The sequence below is a fragment of the Gracilinanus agilis genome, chromosome 4, assembly GCF_016433145.1.
Source record: "Gracilinanus agilis isolate LMUSP501 chromosome 4, AgileGrace, whole genome shotgun sequence".
Taxonomy (NCBI): Eukaryota; Metazoa; Chordata; class Mammalia; order Didelphimorphia; family Didelphidae; genus Gracilinanus; species Gracilinanus agilis.
The window spans coordinates 16,136,876-16,154,628 of NC_058133.1; the positions used below are offsets into that span (position 1 = coordinate 16,136,876).

The 17,753-nt window shown below is 41.4% G+C and overlaps 1 long non-coding RNA gene across 1 annotated transcript; it reads left to right on the top strand.

Annotated features, from left to right (window-relative positions):
- The first annotated feature begins 8,785 nt into the window (after positions 1-8,785).
- LOC123245217 lies at positions 8,786-17,092 on the top strand. Its single transcript, XR_006506104.1, has 3 exons — positions 8,786-8,864; positions 15,705-15,837; positions 16,765-17,092. It is a non-coding gene; the product is annotated as an uncharacterized LOC123245217 (long non-coding RNA).
- The last annotated feature ends 661 nt before the right edge of the window (positions 17,093-17,753 follow it).

Consider the following 17,753-nt stretch of genomic DNA (forward strand, 5'->3'; position numbering starts at 1 on the left):
CTCCTCCTGGTTAGGGTCAAGGCCAGCAGAGAGAGTTTTTGTTTCTCCAGATTCTCTCTTTGTGAAGGAGGAAGTGGTGATGGTGAGCACACATGCCACTGGCTGCTGAAAGCCACCTCCAGGCTCCCTGGAAAGCTACTAGATCAGTAATTCCCAAAGTGGGCGCCACTGCCCCCTGGTGGGTGTTACAGTGATCCAGGGAGCGGTGATGGCCACAGGTGCATTTATCTTTCCTATTAATTGCTATTAAAATTTAAAAAAAATTAATTTCCAGGGAGCACTAAGTAATATTTTTTTCTGGAAAGGGGGCAGTAGGCCAAAAAAGTTTGGGAACCACTGTACTAGATATTCTTAAGAAAAATTGCCTTGGCAGTTGTGTGTATGGGCATTTGGGGAAGAGTCTTGGTGTCTAGAGATCCCTTCCAAGGTTTGTGCATTTGCCCCAGGCCACCAGGGCCTGAACCCAGCTAGTGGACTTGGGACAAAGAAGGGGATGGATGTTGCCTCATCTGGGAATGACAGCAAAGTTTGGCAGCTGATTAGGATGAAGGAGAAGGGCTTCCTGGGTCAGAAGGTGTCTAGCTACTGTGCCACACTGCTTTTCTCAGTATAAAAATGGTCAATCTTACTATATTTCTCATAACACTGTTTCAATGAGGGAAATCTATGAAATCTCTTTAAATTAGTTGTTTTTTCCTCAGGTGGGCAATGTTGAGGTGTTTCACAGTTGAACTGAATAGTTACATGGGGGATAGGGAGGTGATGGGGGACCTTGATTAGTTGAGTTCCCCTCTCCCCCCAAAAATAAAAACCTACTTGATGAAATGTATAGGACTTTAAGGGTTAGGTTCAGAGATAAGAGTTCACCCCTTTCAGACTATTGTGTAAAGGGCTTCCCCCTTTCAGTCTGTTGACCAGTGTAAGGGAAATACGAGATGTTTAGGCTTCTTTATGGTCCTTTCAGAGATGCGAGGAAACTCCTCAGACAGAAAGATGGCAGAAAGAAGGGTCAGTCCTGACTGCCTCTGACAGAGGTGCCGGTTTTCTAGCAATTGAGAAGAGAGCCAGCTGTGGAGGAACAGCCCAGCCTCCCAAGAGAAGTCTTTCCTGGGAAAAAGATGCCCTCTTTCTTCTCTTCCTCACTGACAGAGATGTTTTGTAGCAGACCCAGGGCCTGCAGAGGAAGGCTCTTCATTCAGCTGTGCATTTGTGAGAGGGAGAAGTGAGAGGTCACTGGGAGAAAAGAAGGACATTGTGGCAGGCTGGGTCATGTCGTGGGCAGTGCTATGTGCCTGGCACCCAGCCACTTGTGACCTCAGGATCTGGGTTCCTTCTTCCCTCTGAGGATGTGTGTCTATGGGAGAGGTGTTCTGAAGTCACTATTCTTGCTACATACCATTATAGTCAGTACCTGTGATTTGAGCTCATTAGGTCCTTTGGCTGACTTTTGAATGTGAATAAGTACTTTTGAAGAGGGCTAGTGAGCTGTGGCTTTAGGAGTGTGGACCCCTAGAGTTACTGGGTCACCCTTCCAGTGTGAGTTGAAGGAGTAGCCCCAAAGGGGCACTGTAGTTGTTAATTTAAAGAAAAAGATATGCCTTTCTGGCAAGCATAGTCAGAGTTGAGAAATTATTATTGCTAAACCCTAACATTCCCATATTTTGATTTTATAACTTTTTTTTGGAGTGCAAAAATAGTGATCATATTTGTTCAGGCTTCATTTCCTTCCAAACTGTTTATAAGCAGTAGCTGATGAGAACAGATCATGAAGAAGCAGTGCAAATAATGCAGGAAGAAAATGTGGTTATGTTTAAGAGATTTGTTGGTATGGGCCTTACTTTTGGTTCACTCATTGTCCAGTGACAGAAAGTAAGGAAAATTGGTCCTTTCTCCTAGTAGAGTTTGATAAGATTAAAAAAATTTGTTTTGCTCAGTTTTAGGAAATTTGTCCTTTCCAGGCCTCCCATCATCCCCTTCAGTCTGTTCTGTGTTTAATACAGAATACATCAAGGCTGCTTCATCTGGAACCCTTTCATTTGTCTGCTCAAAATGAAGTCTTGTTCTTCTAATAATATTCTGTCTTTATGTTTAATTCTGTGTTAACATCTGTGACATTTTTTTCTGATATGCTCTAACCAGCACATTTGATTTTGCCCATCTGTTGCATTAAAAGATTATGGCTTCTTGAAGATAAAGCCTCTTTTGGAGCCGCTGCCTACAGTACTCCCTTTTCCTAATGCTCTTCATTTGAGAAAAGTGTAAATATTTTCTTATGGTGAGAATAACAATGTGTTGTAGTTTTAGTCCTGGAGTTTAAAATCTTAGGTTCGTCCATAGGATTCTGGTGGTTTAAAAATATGATTATTTGAAGTTACCCGTCTGGACTGGTATAGAATGGAGAGTTATTAAACCCAACTTAAAAAAGATTGGCAAGTTAAGCTTCTCCCAGGATTGAAAGCTGTTCTGTTTAGGTATAGGAGCAAAAGAAATCCTGGTCACTAATGACCAGATTTATTGTCTAACTCTCTAGGGTTTTGGCAAGGAGACTTCCTTAAGTAAGAAATGATCTCTCGTCTTAAAAGAGACTCTTTAGACTGAGGGCATCTCTGCAAGAACTAACTTGTAACCAAGCAGGTTACTTTAAAAAATTAATCTCTGTTCACCATTTCATTTTGCAACTGAGTAAATCCTATTATTAAATTCCTATTTTTAAGATGTGAAGTCTGATTACTTAACTAATCCATTGTTAAGGCGATGTTTGGGGTTTGCTTTGTCACTAGTCAGCTGGCAGCATCATTCTTGATCAGCCTGGCATTGGAAGGAGGACTCACGGCTCAGAAGGAGGCTGCAGCCTCCTTCCTGGACTCTCAGTGGCATGTCCCAGTGGTGCGTTTTCTGAACTCGGTCCTATTGATGATGCCTGTGTAGAGCCAGGGAGCAGAGCTCTTGGCAGGGTTTGTGTGACACATACTTTAGTTTTAAGAATCAGAGGACTTGAATATCACAAGATAGCACATCATGATAAGGCAGAAGCTTCTTTTTTTTTTTTCCCCAAAAAAGTGAAATAAAAAATTTATCTGAATGAGCATGCTGCCCAAGAATGTGATGAAAAATCATAGTGCTGGATTAATAAAGGATTCTCCATGTTATGCTACCAGGATACAGTGAAAATTCCCCAAGACATCCTTTTGCCAAAGAAATATTTCTCAAGTTCCAGAGGAATTACCCCAAATCTCAAGTCTCTGCTTGTAGTTAATTGTAGGGCCAGCCAGATGTTTGCCACTGGCTTGGTTTGGGACCTGGGGAGTGTTAACCAGCACTTGTTCTTCCCCACCGGCCAGTTGCCTCTAATCCTAGCCTCCCTTGTTATTTATTTCTGTCTCCCTACCATCTTAGATTCAGGGGTTCAGGGCCATCTGTCTCCTTACACATCTTCATCTCCATGGGGAGAAGGGAACAGGCAGATGGAAGTGAGCTGGCTCAGCTTTAGCTGCCTGATCCTGAAACTTGAAAGAGAAGGCAGTGCTGTCTAATGGAGCACTCCCAGGTCCTTCTTTCTCAAACACATTGCCTTCTTGTCTGAATCAGGCTTCAAAGAATTGAGGAAGTAACTGTGCAAGCAAAGGATAATGGTAGAAGAGGTAGATCCCAGCAAACTGCCCCACAACCCATCCTGTAACTCTTGAATTACTGGTACCTGGAAAAATTCTGTTTTCCTAATTTCTGAGGTTAATGGAAGCTTCTGAGGAGGGGAGGAGGGACCTTGGCAACAGATGCTCACTTGTTCTCTCCTGCCTTTCTCCTCTCCTGAAGGCTGCTGTCACTCTCTGCATTCGATAACAAAACACATTTAGTTATGTACGGGTACCGGATCGAAAGTGACAAGAAAGAGTGGAAAGAATGTTGGACTTGGAACCGGGAACCCTGGGCTCATGTTTGGCCTTGGACACTTCCTCACTTTGGAGTCATGGACGAGACACTTAGCACTGAAAACCTCAGTCTGCCAGTCTGCAGAAGGGGATAGAACATGGATCGCTCTACCTGCCTTACTGGCTTGTTGCTTTGCTACAGAAATGAATTTCTGGGCAAAATCGTCCTAGAAGAGTTTGTGTCAAATCCAAAGGAGCAATTCTGGTTCTGAACCTGGCAGGGATATCAATCTGCCATCCATTTTCCATCTCAGTGCTCTTGCTCAGGCTGTCCCCTTGTACCTGGAGTGCTTCTCCTTTTTGCCTAGCCCACAGAGGCCAGTTGTTGTTGCTCAGTCATTTCAATTGTGTCCAATTCTTTGTGACCTTATTTGGGATTTTCTTGGCAAAGATATTGGAGTGGTTGGCCATTCCCTTCTGTTGGCCTCAGTTTCCTCATCTGTAAAATGAGCTGGAGAAGGAAATGACAGATTGCTCCAGGATCTTTGCCAAGAAAATCCTAAATAGGGTCAGGAAGAGTCTGACATGACTGAAACAACTGAACAATAAATATTTTAACAGAGATTTCTGTAGCAGGTCTTGCTTTCAGATTTGTAAAGCATATTGTGTGGAGATTATCTATCTCCTTCTCATCCCCCCAGGGCCTCCCTTCAGAAATGACCTTCCATCTGCTTTGTCCAGACCCTGTGCATATACCCAGGTATTACAGCTCATCTTCCCAATTTTTGAGCTCCCTGAGGGCAGGTGTGTAAATGGAATTAGCTCACCCCCATTCATAGTTAAACTCTAGCCACCAGAGATAATGTCAACCCACCTCCCTTAGTGGGGAGGGGAGATACCTGACAATAAGCAACAAATCAAGAACACAGTGTTGAGGCTGTCATTTGTCCACTTGAATTAGAGGTGGGTACAGGAAGTGAGGGGGAGATCAAATAGGATGGTAACTTCCTGTTGAGGCAGTTGGTGCTTTGAACTTGGTGCTGAAGTATCTCTGGTGAGACCTCAGGCAGCTTCCTTTTTAATTGTCACGTGGGTAAGTTAGGCTGACTTCCCTTCTCCTCTCTTGGCATTCTAGAATATCTACCCTCAAGGAGGCTTCTTTGCCTCTCTAATTGTCAAGGCCTTGCTGCTAATAGCCTTGTTTAATTAACCTCTAAATTCTCATCCAGGCCGGACCTCTCCTTCCTAATTGCAAATAAACTACCATTAAAGCCATCCTGACTTGTACCTATTTTAATTATGGAATAAAGCTGATTTGATTGATTCCTGGCGACCACACTTTAAAAAAAAAAAAAAAATATATATATATATATATATATATATATATATATATATAAATTTCCCTTCTTACACAGGGGCTGTGTCCTTTCTTTTTCTATCTCTAGCAATGAGCACAGTGCCTGGTACATAGGAAGTATTTAATATATATTTGTGGATTGATTGATGAAGGGACACCGAGACCCATATTTTAAGAACTTAATGTTTGTTATGGTTCTGGGTAGCCTCATAGGTCTTCTGAAGTGTCCCAGCTCTCTTCCCACCTCTCTGCATCACAGACTTCATTCAGAAGACAGATGTATTCATACAAATTATGTCTTTCCTATTTCCACCTTTCAGTTCATTCTCTGGAGGTAACCAGTATATTCTTTAAGAATTAGATTTATTTTTAAAATACAAACATATACAGGTACATAAAATACATAATAAAACATACAAGTGTAAAATACAAACCTTTAAAAATACAGAAATATTAAGAAAAAAATAGCTAAGCAAAAACCTCCTTATCTGTGGCTGCCTCTGACAATATCTTCTACACTTTGCCCTTGTAAACCAACCCCCTGGCCCCCAACAGGAAATGGGGGGTAGATTTTGTTACCTGCTTTTTAGGGCAAATTTTGTCAGTTATTTAGAAGTTGCCTTCCTTCTGGTTATCTTTTTACTTACAAACTATAACCATTTCACATTGTTGTTCAGTGAATATTATTGTGTCTATATTACTTTCCTTCTTCTCTTCCTCCCCCATAATTCCAAAACATTTTCCAGAAAGGTTGGGTCAGTTCACAGTTTGATTAACAGTATTAATAACCGTCTCCTCCTCACAGCCCTTGTGACAGTGACTTTGCATTTTGTTGATTCTCAAGTGCTATGCTTATCTTAGTACATATTAAAGGTATTTCCACCTTCCTGAAAGGCATTATGTACAAAATAATCTCATCTTTTAGAAGCAGTATATGTAAAGGAAAGGACATTGGTATATGTAGGAGACTCATGTCTTGGACAGAGCTCTGATTCTTATTAACTGTGGGACTCTGAGTAAGTCATCTGTTCTCTCTGATTCTTTGTTTCCTCTCCTGCAGAATGGGAACATTATTTGTATTATTTATCTCACGGGGTTCTGAGGAAAGCACTTTATCAACCTTTAAGCACCACATAAATCTGAGTTTTTGTTATTCTTCTAATGATCATTTCTATGAGTCATTTCCGTATGTCTCCAAGATAAAGAATAAATCAGCAAGAATTTGGTTTCTTATCCCTTTGTCTTTTATTTCTGTTGATATCCTCTTAGAGTATTTGGTTCTGTATTCTGAGAGACTGAGATGCTTTCCAGGTCATCACTGGCAATTTAAGGCCGATCTGCTCTTAAGCTATCCCAGATGGATGCTCATCTATTGTTTGGATTTTCAAAAAAGGAGATTCTGCATTCTAATGGCCCATTGCTGGTGAATTAGACTTCTCTGACCCTAAACCTATTATTTGATGTTAATTGGGAGGTATCACGGCACACAGGAAAGAGTGCTATATTTGGGCTCAGAAGACTTGAGTTTGCCATTTGTTATCTGTCCAACCTTGGGCAAGTGACAACTCCTGTGGGCCTCACTTTCTCTATCTCTAAAATGATGGGGTTGGATTAGGTGACCTTTAAAAGCCCTTTTAATTCCAAATCTGTGATCTTATTTTATCATCAGAAGAGATGAAACAATAGAATAAAAGAATCTAATAATAATGGAATTTCAGTGTTGGAAAAGACCTTCAAGAGAGGCTGATGACCCATTCTTGAACTGTCATCTCCACAGTATCTCTCACAATTGGTTAATCTACTGACATTTCATTCAACACAGAGAAAGAAGGGCATGGAGAGAATAAGAGAGGAGGCAGATGAAGGGAGGGATTAGTCCTAAGCAAACCAGACTCCAAGTAAGGATTACAAAAATATTTGTAGTAGATCTTTTTGCTCTGGCAAAGAATTTGAAACTGAGGGATTTGACCACTGAAGGGGGGTAAGGCTGAACAAGTTACGGTATATAAATGTGTTGGAATGCTCTGGTGCCATAAGAAATGATGAAGGGAGTAGTGGAAAGATTTCTGTGAACTGTTTGGCATGAGTTGAGCCCAAGCGGGAGAAAGGCTTATGATGAGAGCAATATTGTAAAGACAAACACCTCTGAAAGATCAAGTCACGATGAAACATACCACCTACTTCCAGATAAAAAAGGCGATGGATTCTGAGGGAAGATGGAAACTTGAGACTTGTTTTTTTTTTTAAAATATATCCAATTTGGGAATTTGTCTTGCTGATTTACGTGTTTGTAACAGGGGTCTTGTTTTCCTTTTCTCATTTTGAGGCAGGTGGATACAGGAAGTTTATATTCTCTCGTTCTCGTATTCTTGTTCATTGAAAATAATAAAAATGAAATTGAGGCCATCATAGAATCATAGATTTAGAGCTGGAAGGGATTTTATTTTTATTTTTCTTTTTAAACCCTTACCTTCCTTCTTAGAATCAATACTGGGTATTGGTTCTAAGGCAGAAGAGTGGTAAGGGCTAGGCAATGGGGGGTTAAATGACTTTTGCCCACGGTCACACAGCTGGGAAGTGTCTGAGGTCAGATTTGAACCCAGGACCTCCCGCCTCTGGGCCTGACTCTCAATCCACTGAGCCACCCAGCAACCCCCTTGCAAGGGATTTTAGAAGCCATAGTTCCAACCCTTTCATTTTACAGATGAGGAAACGGGAGGCTCAGGGTGTTTGTCACATAAGCATTAAATGATAGAGACAGGATTTGAACTTAGGTTCTTAGACTCTAAAAGATAGACATCTTTTTATTCAGGGACCAATTGGACTAGAGAAATTTTTTTTTTAATTCTTATTTTTTTTTCCTACAAGGGTTAGGCAAATAGGATTAAGGTCACTTGTTCAGGGTCACACTGCTAGGAAGTGACTAGATAAGTTAGTTCTTAAGCTCCTTCCTGAGGTTCACTTAATCAAATAACCAGTGCTTAGCATAGTGCCTAGCAAACAGTAGGTACTTAATAAGTGATACTGTGATTCTTTGATTCTTCTATTATAGTTTTGGTATTTTAGTAAGATATCCAAATTTGTTCTCCAATTGTGTGCGTTTTTGTAGGCATTCCCAACTTTTTGTTTGAAGTCTTTCTGATGAATTTATGCCCATTAAAACTGGGGAATCATATTGACTCTAAATCAAATGGAGATGTCATAGGGAAATGTTTTCAGTTTTAAAAGATGTTCTGAAACTCCAGACACGGAGATTTCAAGATTGATTTCTTTAGATTTTGAGCACAGAAGAACTTTTGCAAATTTTATTACATTTTCCCTTCATTGCCTGATGTTTGTCTGTTAACTCAGTTAAGAAAGCCTGGACTTTTACTCTTTCTTGAAATATATTTCATGTGTGATCACATGAACTTTTGTTAGAAAAATGGATTCTTCTGCCAGTTTCAAATTCTTGAAATAAAAGGATCAGTGTGGAGTATCTTGCCAAACTCTGCAAAATTGAAAAGTTCTGTTCACATTGTGGAACACTTCTGGGCCTGTTGATTGTTCTTTCCTTTTTTTCAGGTTTGTTAAAATTTTGCACTGTAGGATTTTGTGGGATCGGCAGTCTGATAGACTTCATTCTCATTTCAATGCAGGTAAGCCAATTTCCATGCATTGTTTTATTTGTAATTGGGGTGGGGGTATTCTTACTCCAGAAGAATAAATGTGTTTAAATCCAAGGACTTTGGCCTTTTTGATTCTTGATTTTCCACATTGTCTCCTAGAAGACTTTTGTCTTCATGAGTTCTCCCAGATTGGAAAAGAAGAACAGCTTACCTTTATCCTTTTGTTTTAAATCCTCTGCAACTTACCCTTATTTCTTTTTGACTCAGCCTAATTTCTTTTAGACCCTGGGCCTATAGGTTCATGCCCTATAAATCCATGTAAAACCATGAACTGGTCTCATCTGATTTTGTTTCCTTGTGTTTTTCTTTCTGGTGGACTTTCATTCCAGTGGCCTGGCCTGTAACATGTTAGGCATTTCTATTAATTAGTTTTCATAATATAATTTTTTCATTGTAGATGGTCTATCTCTAAGCTTGGTAGTAATGTACTAAATTGTGCATCTCTGGATATACCCTTTCATAATCTAAGATATAGTAGAGTCAGGGAAGTAAAAAGGTGGCATTCAGCATCATTATTAAAGGCTTTTGCATGTTGTCTAGAACTAATACATTTCAAATTTCTATCACATATCACACCTAGAAGTTGACAGTTACTAATGTTTTCCAAATTGACTTCATCAAATTGGCCTCCCAGTTAACTATCATATTTCTGAGTACTCATAAATACAACCAGGTATTTACTTTGCAAATTCTTGCATTTCCAGATGCAGGGTTTGTGGAGTTTAAATGATAAATGGCTTTTAGCATTTGAACTTGAAAAATACATTTCTTCCCTTATTCATCAAACAATTGTTGAGTGCCTAATATTGGAATAGGACCCATCCTTGATCCTGTAACAAGTTTGTAGGTTTATGGCCTCTCTATTGGCCTTCATTCTATTCTGCTTCCCCAAATACAGTGTCTCCAGACCTCACCTTCTTGCTGGTTTATGCAGCCAGTCTTTATTTTGTAGAGAAAAGCACAGATCTAGGAGGAAAATATGCAGGCTTCCATATTGTGAGGAGGAGGCAGCATCTGGGGAAAGAATAAGACCAGCAGCATTAAACAAAGAAAATATTGAGTTTTGAATTTGAAATTCTACTATATTCACCCACTAGCATATGCCCTTCCTCCTATGACTGTGGGACAGGCAAGTAGGCAGGAAGAGGCTAAGGTAACATTTTACATATGTTAGAAAAGTGGCGTCTCATGTTAAATGACATTCAAAGAAATTGAATGTCTCATTGGGATTCTTAGAGTTAAGACTTCCAAGACGAAATAGCTCTGCAGTCCCACCATCTGTCTGATATCTTTAGAAAGAGTTTTCTCTTTTGGTAGTAGTAGCATTTCCTTGCAGCTCTCATTTCCATAAAATCATAAAGTTGGAAGGGACCTCGAGAGATCATCAGCTGATCCAGCCTCTGCCTAGAGGCCCCTGAATGCTTAAATTATCCGTAACAGATAACTCTCTTCCTGAAGACCTCCAGGGAAGTAGAATCCACAAAAATTTGAAGTGGTTTAGGGGAAGAATTGGCACATTTGGACCCCCGCAGTAATTTTAAGGATGGAAGACCAACTTTTAAAATGCTTTCAACTGGGGAAAAAGGAGTCTGTTCTCCAAGTTTGCTAAGCAGTTCTTCCCGTCATTCTACATGCCCCATGGTAAGTTTGAACATGTGGCTGCATCTGAAGTGAGGCATTTTTGAGATGAATCATTTTTAAACAAATAGGAGTAACTTTTAACTACGAGTATTATCAACTTGTGTTAATATTTATGGCTGGAATGTATTGGTTCCACTTGATCATAGACATTTCCATCCTGCTTTTTTGGGTGTGTAGTTCTTCTCTTCCCCTTTTCCTCCTGTTCTCCGTGCCCATTTTTTTTTTTTAACATTAAATATTCCTCCCCAGTGGTTAACAATGTTTTTCTGTTGGGCTGTGATCCCAGAAACACATCGTGCATGGCCTCATGACCTCCCAAAACACACGTTATGATTTTTCTTTTACACTTCATAGTGTTTGTAATGAAAACTCAGAAAAACCATCTTGGGGGGGAAAATCGGTCTAGTTAATTCCATTCTGATGGTAAAGAATGGGAAAACACTTTGTGCTCATTTATTGCTAAATTAACTAGACAACTTGAAGATCAAGTCCTTCCAGAAACTGTATCTACTCTGATGTTCAGTGTTAAAGGAATATCATGTAATAATATGTGGATGGTGTGGGGAGATAGTAAGCTACCTTTGTGCCTGGAGCCAAAGTCCAAATCCCTACTCTGTGTGGAATTCATTGGAACCCTCCTGTGTCCTTCCACTTCTGTGAGATAGTTCTGATGGTCTTGGAAGCCCTACTTGGTTTTGCTCATGCAGATGGCCAATTCTAGCCATCATCACATCAATTACTGCAAAAATTTATTGTTATTACCTTGTGCAACCGCTATCTAGCATGAACACTTGTGTCTGATGTCTCTACTGCTCACTTTGGCACTTAGCTTATTGCCTGTAGAATCATAGATTTAGAGCTGGACGGAACAGAAGAGATTCAAAAGTCCTCTCATTTTACAGATAAGTAAACTGAGGTCCAGAGAGAGAATGCAGGACTTGTATTTTGCTTCACCCGCACAGATTGTACCTTTTCACATGATGAGGTACAGATCTAGGATTCAAAGCCACAGCCCCTGATAGCAACAAGTCTTTACTAAGTTCCTGAGATGGCACCAAGATAGGATTTAGAGTGTTGTGTTAGGAGGAGAAAGAGAAAGAGCAGAGGAGACAGACAGACAGACAGACAGACAGAGATTGAGAGACCAGAGTTGGAAGCTGAAATGAGAGGATGGGCTGAGGACATGGAGGGATTTAAAGGGTAAGCAGACAGATTGAAACTTTGTTCTTGAGGCAGTCGAGTCCCCTGGAGTTCACTGAGGAGGGAAGTATGAGGTCAGATCTATGTCTAGCTAGGAAGGAACCAGGTTAGCCTACTCTGTGCTAGGCACTGTGCAAAGCACTTTCTAAATAGGATCTCATCTCCACCTGCGACAAACCCCTTTGGTCACCATGTGGAGGATAGACTAGTGGGGAAGACAGCCCAGTAGCACTGGCCTGGGGTGGGGCTGTCGTTGTGGCTGTCTTGGTTTTGAGAGGTTTTGAGAGACTCCTCTGAAGCACTAAAATGACAGGGCCTGAGACCTGAGACCTTGTTGACACTCGCTCAACTTATCCTTATGCACTTTGAATGGATCCCCAGAAAATTGAGATCTGGCACTAGCCAGGATTCTGGGAAAGTGAGTGCCCAGGCACATCACTCCCTTGCTGGAGGACCTCATTAAGTGATTTAGCAGCCTCTGGAGGAATAAAAAATAAAATGTTTACCACAGTGGTTGGAGTGTTCTTCTCCTCCCACCCCCTTTGCCTCCTCTGATTGAATCAGCCGCACCCTGTTACACCAATTAACGTGTGTTTTTTAGACTAGCGGTGATGCTGCAACCCCTCAGGTCCTCATGGTTCCCTCCACTGCTGTTTTATGGAGTTGATATCAAACAGAGCATTTAATAGTCTGATCTTTAGCTCAGGCCCCAATTAGGAAAATTCCTAACATTTAGGCAGAGTTTTAGCTCCCTGACCTAATTTGAGTTTGTGTTGATCTCTTTGGCCTCATTATTGGTGAGGCAAAAATTCAAGTTACAAGAAGCACTGGGGTCAGAAAACAAGCCGTGTGTGCTCCAGAGTCTGTTAAGGGGAGGGTCAGCCTATTCCTGAAATGCCCCCTTAGACTGCGAAGAGGAGGCCCAAGTGACCTGCTCACCCACTTGGCTCTCCAGCATTCTTTGCCCTTGTGCTTCTCTCTCCACCATGGAGGGCCCTCTTCCTGTGACTGACTGTGTCTAGGTAGGGAACTTCCCCCCCCCCCCCTCCCCAGGAGACACACAGACAAACACACACACACAGACAGACAGACTGCATGGCTTAGATGCCAGTTGGTTCTAAAACCCAGTGACAATGGCAGAGAAAGAATGTGTAAACTGTACTATCAGGACTAATGCAGCCCTCCTGGTGGTGGCCAGACCCCTCTGCTGTGGTTTCTCCCAGGACCCCAGACTTCCACTGGAATGGGTAGACTTTGAGATGGACTAAAGCATCAGGATGAATACCTCTGGGCTCCATTAAAGTAGAAATAATGCTTGAGCTCCTTTGGCTAGAGTTCAGTGCTGATGAGTCTGCAGCCAGAGAGTCACTTCTGTTCAGGGTCAGTTATTTCTGTTATAGCTACAGATTGTTCCCCGTCACCCTGTAAATGGAGACTGTTGATCTAATGATGGCTTAGATGGAGGAGGCCAAAGTCCTAGACCAGTGGGGGAGGAACCACTCCTTTGTCCCTGGCAGGTCACTCACTGCATCTTCATTTATGAATGGAAAACACACGAGTGCTGTACTTTCATCATCCGGTCTAGTCATTTCCCCGTGTAGCTTTTATCCCTCTCCTTTCTGTTCCTTGGCTAATAGGAGCTGCAGGATGACCTTCTTGTACTTAATGCTATCTTATTCCACTCTTATGACTAATCTGTGAAGTAAGAACTATAGGCCTTATTATCCCATTTTACAGATGAGAAAACTGAGGCCCATTAGAGGTTAAGTGGATTCAGAGCAGCAGAGTTCTATTCTTGGCTCTGCTCCTTGCTCCTTGTTACCTTGGACAAGCCATTGTGGACCTCAGTGTCCTCATTTTGTTCACCGCCCTTCTAACTCTAAATTTTTGACCCAGAGCTCTCCTGACCTCACCCCGGCCCCCTGCCCCCCATGTCTTCTCAGGGTGTCTCTCAGGGTAATGTAGGCCTAGATTTGAGAGTCTTTAGACTACAGGTAGATTTTTGGGCATGCGGAGCAAAATTAATGGAATTTCTAAAACAAAAGGTTGAATTCATTCTGGTGCTAGAATCAAATGCTTTGTGTTCCTCGAGAAACTCTAGTCTACATCCCAGATATTGAGGATGACGATGAATGGAGCTCAGTGTTCCCAGGACCAAGCTCCAAGTTCCTTTCAGGGCCTGGATGCCTGAACATGGCGTGTCCAGTCAGCCAAGCTAATGGTCACCACAGAAGGGGAGCTGTGGACGTTCAGTGGAGCTCCAAACCCAGCCCGGCATTGAAGGAGCCTGAGGCAGTTCAGCTATGACTGTTGGGAATCATGATGGACACCATAGGCCAACTCCCTCCCCTCTGTTGCAGGGCAGCCCCTGAGGGATGGGTTAAGTAGAACAGAGGGGCAAGTGGATAGGTTTGTGGAAAGCAATCTCAGTTTTGTCCTCACTCTGGGTCTCTTTGGCAGTGATCCACAATGGGAGAATAAGGTGTCAAGTCTGATCTTTGAGTGCATTATTGAGTGCCACATCATTTCTGCTGATGTTCTAGGCTTAAATACTGATTTAAAAAAAAAATATTTTCTTGATCACCTTTCCTGCCAAAGGTGGCTTATCAACAAACATTTGCTTTTCATTTTAAATAGAAATGCAAGGTTCTGAGTTCCACTCTGGTTTAAAGTTCTAGGTCTTTAGAATGAAGATTGTAGGGAATTCTTAGCTAGAACTCCATGAAGCACCTCTGTAATCCCCCATCCTTCACAATGGCTGCATCTCCTTAGAAGGAGAATCACAGGTGCTTTAGCGGAATACTGGAGTTAGTGCTTGGCGATTGATTCCCAGATTAGTACAAGAGATATCCAGACAGTGTGAAGGAACTTTTTGTAGAATGTTCTAAGTATTAGCACCCTCTTCAGTCTTCTCAGGAGCTATAGGGACTCAGCTATGTTGTTATGCTTCTCCTGGATAAACCACTTTTGGAATAACGTTTCCTCTATGGGTGTCTGATTTGTTGGGGTAGCCTCCTTTCTCTAGGTAGCCTGCCTTCCTTGTGCCTTCCCTCTCTGGACTTTGGAATTCTGTCCCCAAACATAATCTGTCGATTCCAAATGAAGCCACTAATTAAATAGTTGGTGAGAAACCTCATTTTATGTTTTTCAATTATCTTATAAATGGCCCCAACCAAGTACTGTTAGGGAGAAGCCTAGGTATTACTCATTCGAAAGGAAGTGCTCCTCAAGAATGCCAACAATTCAAAATTCTATTGAATGAGTGCCTTAAAAAAGTTTGCAAATAATAGATTCTCCGGAGTGGGTAAAACTAATTCTTTTTATAGCTGTTTATATTCTGAGCAAACTACATTTTCCTAGGCTTTATCTTTTCCTCAGTGGTCAGCACAGTTCTTTGCTGAGGAGGAGACTTTAGGTTAATTTTTGTTCAAACTTTTACAAATTCAGGGTCCTGAATAAGTTTTACTTTTTGCTGTGACTCAGCGTTTCCACTTGGACTTTGCCTTTCATTTGCCTGCTTAATTCCTCCTCACATGTGTCCCCAAGCCTGCTTTCTCTTCCATCCACATATTTTTGAATTTCTTATATCCATAGCTATTTCCCACCCAATCTTAGGCCCTAAAAAAGTTTTATTCTTGACTTGAGGTCAGACATAATCAAAAGGAACTCATTGGTCAGCTTGCCATAGCTATGTGACCCTGAGCAAGTCACTTAACTCCCTTTGCCTAGCTTTTACCACTCTTCTGTCTTGGAACCAATACACAATATTGATTCTGAGGCAGAAGATAAAGGTTTAAAAAAAAAGAGAAAACTAAATGCCAATTAGAAAACTTTGTGACCCTCTTTGGAAACATTTTGACTAATGGTTATGATGCAATAGAGAGAATATCATTGATAACTAAGGACAAAGGCTTTGAAAATATTGCAGAAATGACCTTTATAATTAAAAAACTTTTTCCCCTCTTTCAGATCGTTGGACCTTCTGATGGCACTAGTTATATTATAGATTATTATGGAACAAGACTTACAAGACTGAGCATTACCAATGAAACGTTTAGAAAAACACAGAAGTACCCATAGATAGTTAGAGAACAACCCAGTGGTAAGTTAATGCATTTAATTGCAAATTTTATATCAGTCCTTCATGTACATTATTTTTATTTTATTTCTCTTCATTGTTCTGTGGTGACAGAAGATGAGGTGGTGGAGAAGGAGGAGGAGGAGTAACAGTGGTAGTAGCAGTAGCAGAAGTATTAGTAGTAGCAGCCAGCAGAATGCCATCAGGGATAGAGAGCTGGCTTTGGAGCCAAGGAGGCCTGGATTTGAGTCCTGCTTTTAATACATCCTGGCCATGTGACTCTGGGCAAATCACTTCCCTTTCCCGTGGCACTGACACTGCTAAGACTAGAGGCCTCAGAGAAGTGTTGCCTGTTTTGGTGAAGGGAATTTTCTTAGTGGGACTGACTCATCCCATTGAAATTCCAAGGTGGCTTAACTCTACTCTCTGTGTTATATCTGTAAGCTATGAAAAGAAGATATTTTTAAATTTCAGGGAATAGGAGGATTTACTAGAGATGAGCCTTTGACATTATGGAAAAAAATTTCTTTAATTCTATATAAAAAAACACTAACTAAATGGAAAATAGAGAAATGTTTGTGGCAAATAAGACATTTGAAACCTGACATCTGAATTGTATAAGGCACTATTTAAGCCACCACTTCCCCCGCAGCAACTCTCAGTCCACCAAGGATACAAATAGACAGTTTTCAGAAAAGGAATCACAAGAAATTGTTTATCATCACTTGAAAAACATTCAGGTTCAAATGCTAATCTCGAGAACTTTGAGGTTTCACCTCATATCCATCAAACTGGTAAAATGCAGGCAAAGAATACCCACAGGACCATGAAGGAAGAGGAGGGAGCAGGGCCGAGGGGGCCACAGAGCATCTTATTCTTACAGACTACATACATTGGCAATCACTTTGTGGACTTAAAAAGCCACTTTGAGTTTCTCTTTTGTTCTTTTAGGTTTTGTGCCTCCTTGATTTTAAAGAGAACTCCAGAGCGTGGAATCCCAGGCTTTCTAATTGTCCTTGTTTGCACAGCACGCTGCCGCTGCCGCCGTGGTTGCTTCAATGTGGTTTTTACTGGAGATTTTTTTTAGGTATTTTATTCCGAGATTTGGCTGACTGAAGACTTTTTCTGAGAACACGTGGCCCTGGAGTCTTTCTAGGGCCTCTTGTCTCCTCTGGAGGGCTTATCACTCCCCCACCCTACCCCTATCCCAAATGCCTTTTCCATAGGCAAGTTGTGGCTTGTCACTTTTCCTTCTTCAAAATAAAACTAGAATATCCTATCTTCTGGGTATGATTCATTCCCACCATTTTGGGGCTTTCTTTTTGAAATCAAATCTTTGTGAGTCGGGATGGAGCCATTCTCTGGGTTTAATCATCATATTCTGCTTCTTTCTGTCTCTGGGACCTTGGACAGTTGACTTTGTTTCTTTGGGCCTCAGTTTCTCTCTAGAATGAGGAACTTGGGTCAGGTGATTTTTAAGGGCCCCTCTAGCTCTAATAATGATAATAATAGCAGCCAGCATATTGAGAAAAAAATTTAAACATATAGGGAAACTGAGATTGCTCAAAGTTAATGGACTTGCCCAAGGTGTGCAGCTAGTAAGTTGCTGAGGTGGGATTTGAACCTGGGTCTCCCTAGTTCTTCAGTCTCTTTGACCCAATATCATTTCTATGGTTTGGGATGTCACACCTTTTCTGCAACATTTGGATGGATCTGCCTAAGGATGGATATTAAAAATGCTTTGATCACTGGGAAAGCTGAGGCAGCGTGGCTGTGTCTGGTATAGATTCCTGCTTCGGAAGTCTGAAACCTTTCCCTCTGTGCTTCTGGTGGAATCCGAGCTGCTGACTCAGGCCTGCCAGTGCCAGGGTGCTGGGAGGTAGGCAAGAGAGGAGTAAGAAGAGGTGATAAATGCCTCCCATCTGGTTGTGGCCCTGGGC